General features: G+C 37.9%; 1 long non-coding RNA gene across 1 annotated transcript in view; it reads left to right on the top strand.

Moving 5' to 3' along the window:
- Positions 1-749: 749 nt before the first annotated feature.
- Positions 750-13,215, top strand: part of LOC109457094 (uncharacterized) — a 30,359-nt gene continuing 17,893 nt past the window's right edge. The window contains exon 1 of the long non-coding RNA XR_002138958.3: positions 750-948. This is a non-coding gene — a long non-coding RNA (uncharacterized LOC109457094). The remainder of the gene's footprint in view (positions 949-13,215) is intronic.

Here is a 13,215-nt window from a genome sequence, read left to right on the forward strand (position 1 = left end):
TAAGTACAGAAAAATTGATCAACTTATTTTAAAGAAAACATTCCAAAAGACTCAGGTCTGCTTCCTAATGCCAGGGAAAGTGTGATCTGTCTATTATTACTATGCTTCTGTGAAATGGCAACTGAAAGTTTCCCCCACACTGCTTCTAAGAACACCTACTCCCAACTGCAGTAAACACTCTGTTGGTCCAGGTTTCTGCATATATACCATGGTGTTCCTATCACAAAGCCAAAGGAGTTGGGTCCGAGGGGTCAGACAAAGTCTATAAAATAACGTATTGAAAGGGGAAAAGTAATCGTTGGTTAGGTAGGTGGTATATGGGGGTAACACTGGGATTCTACCCAATAAATGAAAAAAAAAAAAAAAGGGAAATGGGATTTTCCTTTGAGATTTGATCTATAAAATTAATATATATTGGATGGGTCAGACATACAAAATACTATCCAGGAAGACAGAAAGACTTACAAATAAAAGTAAGACATGTTGGTTACCTAATTAGTGATGCATGTATGTGGATATTTGTGAGTATGTGCATATATAAAGTGAGACAATCCAATTTTTCTCATCTGAAAAATGCAAATAATGATCATACCCATTTCACAATTGTGAGGCTTTAAATGGAATGAAGCATGTAAAGCACTTAGTACAGTGTCTGCTGCGTGATAAGAGATTAGAGGAGGCAGAGAAGGTAGGAGCGGCGCCAGAGCACACAGCAACCCAATTGCCCTCTTCTCTGCACTGAGGTGTTCCCAGGAGCTACTCTAAGTGTTTCATGTGTTTTAACTTCCTTAATCTTGACAACAGGCACTTTTAAGTACTACCTCTAAGGAAGGTACTGTTATCTCTATTTCACAAATTAAGAAACAGACACTACGAAGTTACTTAAGCACGATGTCACCAAGGTTACCGAGTTGGCAAGTGGACCAGCGCTGGAGCCAGGATGGACCTGTGAGTCTGTGCTGTTGGCATCTGTGCAGTCTGAGTGTACCCAGAGCCCACTTTGAGGTTCTGGTGGTTTATAGGGGTTCCTACTTCTTGCCGGGAGGCTTTCTTATCCCAGAGTAGTCATTTCGGGGTTCTTAGTTTGTGAAACTCCTTACATAATCAAATAAATTTCCATAACTATAGATTTACAGGAGACCTCTACATTCTTTAATCTTTCCAACCTGCTTCCAGGCATCTAGTGATTGCGGTTTCTCTTAAGAGCTGTTTAGATTTTCTTGGTTCTTTGTATGCCTAGTAATTTTGGATTTTATCCTGAACATTTTGAACATTATGTTATGAGCCTTGGGTCCTGTAAAAATCCTCTGGAAATTGTTGATTTGTTGTTGCTGTTTCAGCAGGTAGTCAGCCTGGTTAGGTTCAGGCTACAAGTCCTGACTGTCTTCTGTGGGCAGTGGTTCAGTTTTTAAAGTCTTTATTGATGTCTCGGTCGCATCCCCTGTGTGATCCAGTGGGTGCCAGTCTGGGACCTGGGTGTGGTTCTATACTGTAGTTCAGTTCTAAAGTCTTTACGGTGTTGTTTGGGTCTCTTTTGCACATGCATATCTCAGGGGTGAACCTAAGACTTGTGTGAGTTCATACAGGGATGCATAGATCAAAAGATTCCCCCCTAGCTCCCTCCCCTGTGATTTTTTTCAGCTTCCAAGTATCTCTTATCCATCCTCTGACTGGGATAGAAAGTTCGAGTTTCTCTTAGAGTTTTAGTCTCCCCAAACAGTTGTGCACTTCCCATAACTGGGGCACAAGGGCAAGAGAAAAAGGAAATATCCTGGATTTTTCACCATGCTTTTTGGGGTGGGAGCAGGCCCTTTCTTGAGTCTTCTGGTTGGAGATAAGGACTTTCTCTCAGGGTTTTAGGAGCCTGTATAACCATAAGTGTCACTGCCTTCACACTGGGGTTTGCTTTGGGGAAGATTAAGATAGAGAAAAAGAAAACAAAGAAACAAACACAGATTTCTTTCATGCTGTCAGGAATGCTGTTACCCCATCCTCTGATCAGAAACAGAGTATTTCTCTTGGAGATTTTCATGTCCACGCCTACTGCACAGTTTCAGGATTTGGGGTACCCTCAGTCTAAGTTGGGAAACTCTCTGCAAAAAAGGTGGTTCTTTCAGTTTTGATTTTCTTCCCCAATATGCCTGCCCTTTATTTATTTTCAGAGTCCTCAGATATTGCTTTTTGTATTCTGTTGTAGGAGTTTTAGTTGTAATCAACAGGTGATTTAAGGTGTAGTGGGAGTATATCATCTTAACTAGAACCAGAAACTTCTTAGTTGTCTTGTAAACTGAGATGTGTGACATTCCTGTGTGACCTGATAAATTCAATATGCATTGTTATGTAAGGAACCTTAATCCACTAGAGTTACTTATTCATTGATTCAGTTGTTCACTAAATACTTGAATGCTTACTATGTTCTACATCCTGAAAAATGTGTTGGAATACATTTATAAATAAGTTCCAATTTCTTCCCAAATTTCTCACAGTCTGGTACCAAAGACAGATAAACCAGTAATTGTGGTACAGATTAGGTGCTGTAGTGGATCTTGGATTTTTTTCCCTGGTTTTAAAAAGATTTTTATTAAAATGTAGCTAACATTCATTATTATATGTAATAGTTTCAGGTGTACACCATAGTTATTCAATATTTATATACCTAAAGAAGTGATTACCATAAGTCCAACAACCGTCTGACATGGTACTATTCTGTCACAATATTATTGACTATATTCTGTATGTTGTACATTACATCCCCATGACTTATACCTGGAAATTTGAACCTCTTCACCTTTCCCCATTTTTAAATTTTTCAATTACAGTTAACATTCAATATTGTTTTAAAGTCTATTTTATGTGGTATTGCTATCCCAGCTTTTTAAAACTTTTAATTTCCATTTTTATGAAATGTCTTTTTTCATCCCTTTGCTTTCAGTCCATGTGTTTTTAGATCTGAAGTGAGTCTGTTGTAGGTAGCATATGTAAAGGTCTTGTTTTCTTATCCATTCAGCCACCCTATGTCTTTTGATTGGAACATTTAATCCATTTATATTTAAAGTAATTGTTGATAGAGATATAGTTATTGCCATTTTATTATTCATATATTTTATCTCGTTTTTCTTCTTGAAAAAGTTTCTCTAACATTTCTTGTAATACTAGTTTGGTGTTGATGCACTCGGTTAGCTTTTTGTTGTCTGGGAAACTATGTCTTTCAATTTTAAATGATAGCTTTGCTGCATAGAGTATTCTTGGTTGTAGATCCTTCTTTTTCATCACTTTGAATATTTCCTGCCAATCCCTTCTGGCCTGCAAAGTTTCTGTTAAGAAATCAGCTGAGAGTCTTATGGGAGCTCCCTTGTAGGTAACTGCTTTTATTTTCTTGCTGCTTTTAAGAGTCTCTCTTTGTCTTTAGTCTTTGGTATTTTAATTATGATGTGTCTTAGTGTGGGCCTCTTTAGGTTCACCTTGTTTGGGGCTCTCTGCACTTCCTGGGTTTCTATGTCTATTTCCTTCACCAGATTAGGGAAGTTTTCCATCATTATTTCTTCAAATAATTTCTCAATTCCTTGCTTTCCCTCTTCTCCTTCTGGTATCCCCATGATGCAAATGTTGGTATGCTTGATGTTCCAGAGTTCCCTTAAACTATCTTCATTTTTTTTTTTTGGGGGGGGTGGATTTTTTTTTTTTCTTTTTGTTATTCTTATCAGGTGTTTTTTGCTACATTATCTTCTAAATCACTGACATGATCCTCTGCTTCATCGAATCTACTGTTGATTCTCTCTAATGTATTTTTTATTTCAGTTATTATAGTCTTCATTTCTGACTGGTTCTTTTTTGTGTTTTCTATCTCAATTTTTATGTCTCCTATCTCTTTGTTAAAGTTCTCACTGAGATCACTGAGCATCCTTATAACCAGCTTTTTCAACTCTGTGTCTTGTAGATTCTTGTCTCCATTTTATTTCAGTTCTTTTTTTCTGGAGCTTTGTTCTGCTCTTTCATTTGGGACATGTTTCTTTGTCTCCCCATTTTGGCTGCCTCTGTGTTTGTTTCTATGTATTAGGTAGGGCTGCTATGTCTCCTGGTATTAGTAGAGTAGCCTTATGTAGTGGATGTCCTGTGGGGCCCAGTGGCACTGTCTTCCTGGTCATCTGAACTGGGTGCTCCAGGTGTATGCCTTGTGTGGGTTGTGTATGCCCTCCTGTTGTAGTTGAGTCTTATTTAGTGTTTGCACATGAATGGGAGGGATTGACTCTTGGGCTGATTGGTTGTGACTACAGTGGAGGAGCTGTTGTGCAGGGGCTGACCCTATGGAGCAGGATTTGCTTTAGCAGGGCTCTGGTGCCTGCTCAATCTGCCCTTAGAGTGTGTCTCCTGCAGAGGCAGCCAGATGGTGCTCCAGGTGGGTCTGAACCAGGTGTACCAGCCCTAGGGTCTCCTGGGAGGGACCCCACCACAGGCCAAGTTCAGCTGCAGCCAGTGCCCATTTCACATCTCTGTCCCTCCGACCAGTCCGGTCTTGAGGTGGCTTCTTCTGTATGTTTTCAGTTGTAGGACTTCTATTCAGCTAGACTTCAGGTGATTTTCAATGATGGTTGTTCTGTAGTTTACTTGTAATTTTGATATAGTCTTGAAAGGAGGCAAGCACAGCGTTTACCTACTCTGACATGTTGTCTGGAAATGCTGATTTTTTTTTTTTTTTTTTTAAATGTAGTCCAGAACCTTTGGTTCTAAGGAACAACTAAATGTCTCTATTTCAAAGACATTTCAATGCATGCATATTGAGCAAAATGGAAAGTAAAGTCTTACTTTACTGGGTTACTTGAGAGTGATTTGGAACCTGGATCCATATTTTCCAATCTTTTCTGCCTTCATTACCCCTTGTTTTCTAGATATTATCTGTTGTCTAAGAATTGATCCTCTGAGTTGTACACTTCACAAATATGTTCTTCCAGCAATTGAACTAATGCTGAGCTATAGCTATGAGTTCTAGTTTAGCTTCTCTTCAGGACTTCAGAACACCCCTTGTTTCAGTTTTCTATCACTGCTTTACAAATTATCCCTAAAATTTAGTGGCTTAAAAGAACAAACATTTATTGTCTCACATTTTCTGTGAATCAGAGATGTTAGATGACTCTGGTTTCAAGTCTCTCGTGAGGTTGCAGTTTAGCTATCAGAAGGGGCTGCAGTCTCATCTAAAGCTTGACTAGGAAGGAATACACTTCCAATTTCAATTACATGGTTCTTGGCAGGATTCAGTTCCTTTTGGGATGCTGGACTGAGGGCTTCCATTCTTTGCTGGCTGTTGGTCAGTTCCTTGCTAAATATATCCAGTTACTTGCTATGTCTCTCCAGAAGGCTGCTCTTAACATGACACCTGACTCCCTCCGAGCAACTGTGTGAGAGAGGGAGAGAGAGCTTCCAAGATAGAAGCCACAGTATTTATGTAACCTAATCTCAGATGATAAGCCATCACTTTTGTCATATTATATTTGTTGGAAGCAAGTCACTAAGCCAGCCCACAATCAAGGGAGGGATTAGAAACCTTGACCACCAGGATCAGTGCATTTCTAACTTGCTATAAACAGGACTTTTCTGCCCTAAGTCATGGACTATTATTATAGTCTTTGAATGCTGTCTTGAAGCATCTAAAATTCAGCAGATATTTATCTCTGTCCTTTTTATTTTGTTTACTCATCTTAGCTTTGAGCTACTTCTTTTCCAATAGGTTGGACTCAATCAAACTAGATCTCACTTTTAAAATATCCTGCAGTAATAAAAATAGCCATCTTCCTAAAAAATTTCTACTCTTTGAAAAAGTATGTGAGATATTTAAGACTCCATATTTACACTTGATTAAGATATGCCTTGTCTGCCTGTTGTTTGATTGTTGCTTCTTATTTCCTAATTACTTTTGGGAGAGAGAGGACCTTTTGTCACAGTGGAAAATCTTTTATCACTCAGGATCACTTGGGTAAAATTTTTCAGGCCATGTGATTCTTTCTTAGAGAACTATAAATTAAACATTGTATTATTATTTACATATTAATGCATACCTAAAGATGTGCTTATAGAAATCACAGCAAGGGCATTACCTCCATGGAAAATATACATATTCCATTTCTATTATGTGATCTGCATTAATAGGATTACCTCTAATACAAGATAATTAACAATCCTAACATTTTAGCATTGTATAAATTAGGACAGGAATTCCACTTATGATTTTTCTGCTTAATAAATTTGTGTCTACTTTAGATTTTAATAAATATATCTCATATCCTACAAATATATTCTTTTTTCTTTTTCATATGATTTAATTTTTCCCCAATTCTTGAAAGTTTTCAGCTTAACAATACGAAATTTAGAGTTTCTTTTTACATCTGTTCAGGCAAAATCTACTTGCTACTAAAGTTAACTGAGCGTTATTGACCATATTATTATCACAGTGCTACAGGAGCACATACCAGCTTTGTTGAGAACCATGTGAAATGAAGGTGTGAACATTTTGTGCTGGGGGTTTAAGAGTCTAGAGATAGTCTCTAAAGACAAGAAAAGTCAAATATAATCACTGTACATAGATAATGCCAAAGTCCAAAAATCAATGTCACCTAAATCCTAGAATAAGCTGTATATTTCATTATCCTGTGTCAAAAAGTTTATTCATTGAACAAAATGTATTGAGTACCTATATGTGCCAATTCGGAGCTAAGAATTGTCAATTCCTTCAGAGCTCATAGTACAATAGAGAAAACATAAATGCTAGAAACAGTGCTATCTCCTTTTTTATTTTTATTTTTTAAGAAAGCTTTTTAAGAAAAAGATTTTGTTATCAAATATAGTACACATACGCATATATAAACTTTGACCAAAAAACATTTACCACCCTTTAGTCAATGAAGAAAATATTGAGTGTAAATGGTTTAATTATGTGATAACTCTTTAAAATCTTCTCACCAAAGAAGGATATGAGCTAGTCATTTTAATTCTTTCCAAATAACATTATCCACAATCTCAGTGCTCTGAAACTGTTATTCCCAGATTAAAGACCATCAGTAGTTCTTTTTTATTCACAGAATATCCCCCAAATGTTTAAACCACAAGTATGAAGCCTCGTGGTCCCAGATGACTTTTCTAACACCATCTTTCATTATTTTATTACTTTCCAGCTTTGACTTTCACAATGAATAGCTGTAACAACACTCTTTTAACCAAACCATTCTCATGCCCTCTGCTGTTTGTCTCCATGCCTTTCCACGTGCTGTTCCTTTTACCTGGTTCTTAACCAGGAGTGATTTTGCCCTTTCCCTCCTCCCCCTACCAGGAACATTTCGCAATGTCTTGAGACTTTTTGGTTGTCACAACTGGAGAGTGCTACTGGCATCTAGCGGGTGGAGGCCAGGGATGCTGCTAACCTCGTACAAGGCACAGCACAGCCCCACCCAAGACAAAGAATTATCTGTTTCAAAACATTCCTAGGCCAAACTTGAGAAAACAGACCCAGACAGTCCTTTCCTTTACTCTGTTCAAATTCTAATCATGAATTTCCTCCATGAAAGCTGGTCTTGATCTTTCCACCAAAATAATCACTCTTTTGACTTTGAAGTTTCCTAGCAAAGTACTTTGGGTACTTAGTACTTATATTTATTTATTCAGTTAAGATGATTTTTAGGTTCACAGAGAAAGAGCTGTTTTAGGTTCACAAAAAAATTAAGAGGAAAGTATAGAGATTTTGCATATACCCCTGCTTCTGTATACACATAATTTCTCCCGTTATCAACATCCCTACCACAGCAGTTCATCTGTTACAATAGATGAGCCTCCATTGACACATAACCATCCAAAGTTCATAGTTTACATTAGGGCTCTTGGTGTTGTACATTCTATGGGTTTGGACAAAAGTATAGCGACACGTATTCATTATTATTGTATAATACGGGGTATTTTCACTGCCCTAAAAATCTCTCTTCCCATTCCCTTCCCCCAAACCCCAAGCCTCTGGCAACCACTGATCTTTTTACTGGCTCCATGGTTTTGCCTTTTCCAGAATGTCATATAGTTGGAGTCATACAACTATAAGTTATTTAATCTTTCCAAATTGGCTTCTTTTGTTTATAAATGTGTATTTAAGTTACTTCTATATCTTTCCATGGCTTGATAGTGCATTTCTTTTTAGCACTGAATAATATTTCATTGTCTGGATTTAACTACAGTTTATTTATCCATTCACCTCCTGGAGGACATCTTGGTTGCTTCCAAATTTTGGCAATTATGAATAAATAAATGTATCTAAAAGACTAATGAGGGGGACTTCCCAGATATCAGAACATAGTATAAAGTCATTAAAACCAAAGTAATATGGAACTGACATAGGAGTACACAAATTATTCATTCAGACATAGAGCAGGAAACATGAAAATTTAACACATGACAAGAGTACTTCATTTCAGAGAAAATATTTATTTAGTAATTAGTGCTGGCACAACTGATTGTCCATGTATAAGAAAATAAAATTGTGTCCCAATATTTCATATGTACAAAAGTAAATTCCAGTTAAAAGACAAATATAAAAATTAAAATGTTAATAATTTTAATAAAAAGCTAGTGATAACATATAAAATCTAGGGGGAGAGAAAGACCTTAATAATAATTTTAAAAAGAATCCTAGGAGCTATTTTGAAAAATTGATATATCTGAGAATACAAATACTAAAAATTTTGTATGCATTATAAACTGTAAGCAATGCATGCAGACAATCATTAGGTTTGGAACAAATATTTGCAAAGCAGATGCTGGATTTAACAATGGTTAATAACTATAATACATAGACAGCTCTTATTTGACAAGAAAGACAACTCAATAGAAAATAAAGGACATAAATATGCAGTTCACAAGAGCAAATCCAAACAGCCTATAAATATATTAAAAGATGCTTTAATGTACTGGTCGTCATAAAAATTCATACTGAGTTAACATTGACATATTGCTTATAACTTCCAGGCTAGCAAATATTAAAATAAATAAAATCGAAAAGAAGGTAAAACAGTTATTGCAAGCAGGGATACAGGAACCAAAAGTACAGTCATCATGTTGGTAGAAGTGAATTTTCATAGTACCTCTTTGTACCCAATGTCACATTCTTTTTTCTTTCCACTTATATAAACCTTTCATTCTCTTCTCAAAGTCAAAGATCTCTGGGTGATGCTCATTCCTCTCCATCAGGTCTCCTTGTGTTTCCCCAGGCTGAGGTGACATATAAGATAAAATACAAGTTATTGTATTGGTTTTCAACGCAATCATATGCAATGATTAAGAAGTAGCAGGAAAGATTGTAATATATAAGCTTCCATTTGGAAAGAGACAAAGTGAAAAACACCTAGCTGTCACTGGCCCATAGCAAATATCACACCCTGATCAGCAAGAATGGCAACGATGCTCTCTGGTGTCAAGGAAATTGCTGCCAATAGCAGCCCCTGTTTCTGTTTTCTGGAAAATCTCTTTCGGTCCATTCCATACCCTCTGGTACTTACTGGGGTGGGAGTAGGGGATTCTTCTTGTCCATTACATTTAATGAACATGGATGCGGTGAGCTGCCCAGTTTTAATAGCTCACTTCTAGTTGGTGTGAGTTTGGGGGGACTGAGGATGGCTCTAGAGACTGATTGATGGAACCATCAATTCGATATGGGGATTGCTGATAGAGGAGTAGGGGGCAGACAGGAAAGGACAAGGGATGTATCTGCTGGCTCCGTTTGTGTCTCATCTCTCAAAAGATGTAACCTCCGCCAAACTCGTGAGCTGTGTTTATCTGACACCGATTCTGGGGACCCTAGCCCTTTAGCTCTTCTTCTGAGCTGAGGTAGGGGAAGAGCCAGAGCGTCAGTGGGTCCCTACAGGTCTGGATGGGACACAGTCACTGCAGGAGCTCTGCTATGATGAGAACAGCGTTGTGGCAGGCAGGCCGGCAACTGGTCAGTCCTTCCAGGGAGGCTGAATCAGCTAGCAGTTGGGAGACACTACAAACCACGTGGATAAGTCTGGACATGAGTCATCACTGTCCCCTGTCAGGGAGGCAGAGGGAGGTTGGAGCAGATCCAGTACAACCAGTTGCCACCAACTGAGAAGGCTGCATCTCATACACTCCCCACTCATTTCAGGCATGTGCGAATTCTAAAATGGCTCTAATCATGTACATAATATTCAGTATCTACACAACTGACTTTTTAACGATTTATGCAGGATTTTACGTTTTATCTCTGTTAATTTCATTTTGTTAATTTAACTTAGAATTGGTGAGATGGATAATAGGAGGGAAGCCAGCTAATCTGTAGTTCAGGTAGAAGAGGGAAAGGAGAGGAACAAACTTTTTTTATTTTTAGGGCAAAACTTTTTTTATTAGTAGCCAGGAATCATGCTAGGCTGGCAATTATACTAATTTGGTGGTTTTCATCCTTGGGCATGTATCAGAATCACCTGGCAACTTTGAATCAAATGAAGATGTGCAGGTCTTACCTTACTTCAGTGAGCCTCTGTGTTTCCTATTAACTTTCCCGGTAGTTCCAATACACACCCAGATTCAGTTCTCTCTGCATTAACTCATTACATCCGAGGTAAATATGCTTTCTCTCTTTACAGAAACCCAAGTTAGGATTCAGAGAGGTTAAGCCATTGCTTCAAAAGAGGCTCAAAGAGACAGAGAAACTTAAGAAAGTAATTTCTGCGTGAATTGGTGGGAGTTTAGGACTTTGGGGATCTAGTTAATGTTACTATGACATGTTCTTGCTCACAGGCTGGTGAGGATTGGTGACATTCCAGGTATGCATAGGAAAAGGTACTGCATACTCAACGAAGAAGCAAATATCCCCAACATGACCTTCCTACCTTATAGTCTCAGTCCACTGTTTTTGTTAAACATTTCAAATATTATATGCACATAGTTAAAAAAAATAAAACAACGAAGAAATTTCTTTCTCAATATGAGGTGTTTTTAATATATTCTGGGGGAGCATGGGGCATGTTTATGCACTTTTTAAGATATGTAAGTCATTTTGGGTCACCCCTCCACCTCAATCCCAGCTTCATTAGTTCGCTACTGTATATGGAATACAATATAAACTCCTTTACACAATCTAAAGACTTTGCGTGATCTAGCCCTGCCTGCTTCTTCAACTTTTCCTGCCAGAATTCACCTCAGTGGCTGTGTTGTCTGAGGGTCTTGCACCGGATGGTTTCTCTGCCTGAAAGACTCTCCCCCAATCTTCTCTGGCTTTCAGGTCTTACCTCAGCCTATCTTATGCAGTTTGTCCATTAGTTTGTTTTATTTTCTTTATAGCATTGATGGCTCTCTGAAAGTATCTTATACATATGTTTACTTGTTTACTGTCTTTCTCCTCCACTCACAAGTAAACTCCATGAGAACAAGAACTTTGTGTTGTTTCCATACTATCTGGAAAAGAACAGTGCCTGGTACATAAGAGGGCATAATGCATATTTGTTGAATGACAGAATATACCTCCTTGAGGACACACATATGACCGTACACACACACACACTTTAAGAAATTTATACCAATAGGATCATGCTATCCTGTTTAAAAAAATTAATTATACGTCCAGAAAAACACAGAGATCTATCTAATACTTTTTATGGCTTACAGATGTTCAGGATATAAAATTTAGTTAAAAATAAAAAAGCAGAAGGCAGAACATAATACTATTTTGTGGATGTACTGTGATTTATTTATCTAGTCCCTCACTGATTGATATTTTGGTTGAGTCCAGGAGTTTGCCGTTTCAAAAATGTAGCAATGAATAAAATCATGCTGGTATCTTAGAATACTTTTGTTTCTCTTTCACTTTTAAAATTTTAATATTACAGATGCATTGATATTTGAACAACATTTTATAAGAATCACCATATTATAACTGTTATTGCTGGTGGGAGGAAGATATTATAATTAAAAGTAATACCTACGGATCTTCAAAGATCAGTAAGATGATTATTAGGGAGAAAACATTCATTTTACTTTAGCTCCAGACTACTACAAGTGATATTTTATATGTGAGATGTCAATTTTTAAATGAATTTCCTAGAAAAGAAAGAAGTGTTTTCCTTCTTACTCTGACTTTTGAAATAAAAATCAAGAATTGGTTAACTTCTCAAGTGTAAAATTCAGCAAGACCCATGCCTGCTGACCCATGAGGAATTTCAAAAGGCTGGCTAATGCATTATTGATTGTATGTTTTCTAATTAGTTCTTGGAAGTGGGCAGTCCTAGGGGTGGTGTAGAGGGTACAGGGCCTGGGTCAGATCACATTGTGTCTCCTTTCCTGCTCCATTGCTCTTGTTAATCTAGTTCTAGTAGGACATGAGCAACACAGACAGCCTTGGTGGCAAAAAGTTTCTAAAAAGGCTATGGCCTAAGGATGGTGCAAGGATGTCAGAGAGAGGCAGTTCCTCCAGCTGAACTTTGTGGATAGGAATAAGACGTACTGTTAGAGAGTGAGTGTTCATATGTAGGACTCAGGCCTAATTAGCCAGCAGCATCAACTTCCGCCTCACCCTGGGGCTGCTTCCTTGAATAGCAAGTCATCTTTCAACCAGAGGAGAGGAAAAGTTGAAGGGCAGGGGCCCAGGTCAATTTATCTGATGTACACATCTTAGACCTGTGTTTCTCAAAGGGTTGCCTTTGTACTTTAATTTATCAGTATTTATTTTAAAAGCATTCATGTAAACCTAAGCAGGGACTCCCGCCTGCTGCTCCCAACACCAGTCTAGTTTTGTCACGTCACTACCCTCTGGGCAGCCACAGATTATGGTAGTGAGAAGCAATGACCAGCTCCCTGACACCTGGCAAGGCCTGCCTTTCCTTGGTGCCAATTCCAGGTTTATTTACACACCCAGCCCCAAGGAGGAAGGCCAAGAGAGAATCTGTGTGTGCCTTATGCACTTTAAATGCACAGCGAATTTCTGTACTTTCAAGTGTGGCCAAACGAATGTTTTGAGTCTTATCAATCTGCTAGCAATTCCTCTTTCCTTGGGGAGAAGAAGAAAGAGGTTCGTATAAAGTAGGGAGAGTGGCAGATGTGTTTTCTCTTCTATATCTAGATGAAGTTTGAAAAGAGATGTTTTCAAGTAGAAATTCTAAAACTGTTTAAGCAACAGAAGTCTGAAAATAGGCAATATTTTGGACCCACTTTGATCTGTGTTCCTCTCCCTTTTGT

Source organism: Rhinolophus sinicus, chromosome 4, assembly GCF_057876585.1.
Source record: "Rhinolophus sinicus isolate RSI-liver-muscle chromosome 4, RSI-T2T, whole genome shotgun sequence".
NCBI classification, from domain to species: domain Eukaryota; kingdom Metazoa; phylum Chordata; class Mammalia; order Chiroptera; family Rhinolophidae; genus Rhinolophus; species Rhinolophus sinicus.